The sequence below is a fragment of the Triticum dicoccoides genome, chromosome 2B (assembly GCF_002162155.2).
Source record: "Triticum dicoccoides isolate Atlit2015 ecotype Zavitan chromosome 2B, WEW_v2.0, whole genome shotgun sequence".
Lineage (NCBI taxonomy): Eukaryota > Viridiplantae > Streptophyta > Magnoliopsida > Poales > Poaceae > Triticum > Triticum dicoccoides.
In genome coordinates this window covers 712,441,499-712,445,346 of record NC_041383.1, presented here as the reverse complement: position 1 = coordinate 712,445,346, position 3,848 = coordinate 712,441,499, and positions in this window count along the sequence as shown.

Below are 3,848 nucleotides of genomic sequence, written 5' to 3'. Positions count from 1 at the left end.
ATTGGTAGGGAAGGTGTTTTTTAGGGTTTTCAGAACAACAAGTAAAATCATATTCCCAACATAAATTCCAAGCATAGCATTGCAAACGTTGAATTTGACCCCATAATAGTTTCCCTTTTTCAGATATACGGTGTCGCACATAACAAGCATGCTCATCTAAAGATTTGCCCTCAACTAAGCTAGTTGGGGTTTCAGCACGAGCACATAGGGATCGAAGATGATCCAAGTAAAAAGCTTCAGTAGTGTGATAGATTTTGAGTGGTTCTTCAACCATTGGAGCAGTAGGTACAACTAATTTTTTTGGTATTTTGCGTTTCCTACCCATAACTAAAGATAGAAAACAACTAAGAACAACAAATAAAAATTACTTAGTGATAAAGCAAACAAGCACACACGAGAATATTCACCCCACGCTATGATTCCCCGGCAACGGCGCCAGAAAAAGGTCTTGATAACCTGCAAGTATACGGGATAGTTGTAGCCTCTTTCGATAAGTAAGAGTGTCGAACCCAACAAGGAGCTAAAGGTAGAACAAATACTCTCTCAAGTCCTATCGGCCACAGATACGACTCTACGCACGCTTGATGTTCGCTTTACCTAGAACAAGTATGAAACTAGAAGTACATTGTAGGTGTGAAAGGATAGGTTTGCAAGATAATAAAGAGCACGTAAACATAAACTAGGGGCTGTTAAGATAAAGAAGCAATAAAGAGTAAATATAGCGAGTGTGGAAAAGTGGTGGTAGGAGTTGTGGAATTGTCCCTAAGCAATTGACTATGTTACTAGACCGGTAATCACTATTGCAATTCTATTTGAGGGAGAGGCATAAGCTAACATACTTTCTCTACTTGGATCATATGCACTTATGATTGGAACTCTAGCAAGCATCCGCAACTACTAAAGATTCATTAAGGTAAAACCCAACCATAGCATTAAAGTATCAAGTCCCCTTTTATCCCATACGCAAACAACCTACTAACTCGGGTCTGTGCTTCTGTCACTCACGCCACCCACCATAAGCAAATCATAAACATATTGCAAACCCTACAGTGGGAATCCCTCACGCTTGCGTGACACAGAGGGCACAATAGGATAACACCAATAATAAAACATGCAACTCAAACCAATCATAGCAATTCATCAATCACCGATAGGACAACGAAAATCTACTCAGACATCATAGGATGGCAACAAATCATTGGATAATAATATGAAGCATAAAGCACCATGTTCAAGTAGAGGGTACATCGAGTTGCGGGAGAGTGGACCGCTGTAGATAGAGGGGGGAAGGTGATGGAGATGTGTAACCTCCCAAAATTCTAAAATTTTGGAATGTTATAAACAAATAGATAGATTTGATTGATTGAGTGAAATTTGAAACTTTTTGAAAGTTAAATGAGAGGGAATAAAAGGACTTTCCCAAACTTTCATTTTCTTTTCTGATTTTCATGAATTCAAATTCTTTTCAAATACAAAACCCTTGAGCGAAGATGATATAACTTCTTCCATTTAATTAAATGAAAGGGTATTTGAAAATATTTGAATTTCATTTGGAAATATTTCGATTCATAAACTTCATGCAACTCAATGATTTTCATGAGAGAAGATAAAATGACTTCTTCAAATTATATGAAATATGAGTTGGGAGTTTTAAAAGAATTAAATTCAAAGTTCTTTTGAATTTATTTCTCAATTTGGAGTTATTGGAGTTTTATTCAAATTATTTTTCTCCAAAAATAAAATATACAGAAATTAGGGTAACATGATTCCCTACAATAGAAAATTGGAGAGAAATAAATTTGAATTTAATTTGGTATTTTTTAAAATGATTTTCGTTGGATTTTATTAGAGCAGCAGCAGTGTTTGATTTATCTGAATTTGTGTGGATTTTATTCGACTCTAGAAAAATGTTCATGCCGTAGAAAATAGTTTTCTGAAAATTTTGATATATTATATGCCTATAGTATATTTTAGTTTATTTAGTTTTATTTCTTCTTCTGTAGAAATAAACGTTTTTTTTAAGTCTTCTACTCTCCCTGACTGGGCCGGCCCGGCTCCTGCCAGGCCAAGCCCAGCCCAGCCGCGCCGTCCCCGACCTCGCGCTGGAGGTCGGATCCCGCACGACTCCGCCGCCGCCTCGACGTCCGTGCCGCGGCCAGACTCTCCCCGCCGCCTTTGCCCCTCCTCCACGCCTTAATCCTCCTCTCCCCTCCTTAAATAGCGGCCCCGGGCCCCGCCTCTCTCTCTGCCATGCCGCGTCGCCCCTCTCGCATCTTGCTGCCGCCGCCGCTGCCAGATCCACACCGCCGTCGCCGTCGCCGCAGCGCCTCGCCGCCGCCCCGCCCCGCGCCGTCTCCCACTGCTGCCGTCGCCTCGCCGGAGCCGCTGCCCGCCTCGCCGTTGACCGCCGCCGGTCAACCCCCATTTAGCCGGTAAAAACCGCCCCGGTCCGGTCTAATCTTTTGGTTTTCCTCGGTTTTATCTTAAAACCGGTTTTTCCTTTTTAGTTAGATCTATTTAGTGGTCGTTCGTTAGTTAGGGTCTGGTAGCGAATGATTTTCATTCGTTAGCTGTCTGTAATGAACGTTCGTTCTTTCGTTTTTATCTTTTCTTTTAATTTCGGCTAGGGACCCGTTTGTGATTAGTTTATTTTTAGAATAGCCCCTGGTTTTCAAACGACCACAACTTTCTACTCGTTTATCCAAATCCAACGAAACCAACGCCCACTTCTTCGTTATGTTCTCCTCTATCCAGCAAAACAACTTAAACATGTTTTTGAAAGTTTTAAAATTTAAATTCAAACAGATTTGTATTTAAACTTTGTTTGATCATAACTTGAGTTTTGTAACTCGATTTAGTTGATTCTTTTTGCAAATCGAAGCTCTTGACCTAAACTTTCTGATAAGGCCAAATTCATATAATTTTGGTACTGTTAGAAATTTGTTTTATGCTGCAAGAGTTATTTGCTTGGTTTTGATGTTTTCCGAGTTGTTTTCTTTGTTCTCTCCGATCTTTTGAGTGATTGCTTATGTGTGGTTACTATTGTTTGCTTATGATAGATTGAATGGAGTGAGACGAGTAGAACTATCAAGAGTTTTGAGTGCGAATCATCTTCATCAACATTGCAGGCAAGTTCACACTTTGATCATATCTTTTCTCATACCCAGTTTTTATGCATTAGGTCAATCCTCAAACGTTGCATGATTAGGATCTAATTAAATTGTGGGTTTTGGGAAGTAGTTGAGGTAGTACCTATTACCTGTTTTATTTTCAAACCCTTGGGAGTTACTTCTATGTTTTCTTATTATGCCATGCTATGCTAGTAGACGTGGATTGGGTGAGTGTATCCATGACAGATGTGAGTTTGTTAATTAATGGTTTACTTAAGGTGGCAACCTAAATACACATCTGGGTGGATTGAGGTACCTGGTTTCCAGGATTTGCCTGTTTTTCTTCGGACCGCCACCCAGGCTCAAAGGGATCATGAGATTATTCATGCTAGAAACTTCCGTGTGCAGGGATGATGATGGCCCCTAGCGGTGTTCCGGCGCCACCGGAAACAAGGGGGAGAGAGACCCCTCCTTCTTCTTCTTCCTTGACCTTCTCCCTAGATGGGAGAAGGGTTTCCCTTCTGGTCCTTGGATCCCATGGCTTGGGAGGGGCGAGAGCCCCTCCGAGATTGGATCTATCTCTCTGTTTCTGCATTCCCTGATTCTACCCCTTCACAGTTTCCTTTATATCTGGAGATCCATAACTCCGATTGGGGTGAATCTTTCGCCCAGATGTTTCTCATAAAATTAGCTTTCTTGCGCCAAAAGAAGAGTATCAACCGCCTTACGGGTGGACCA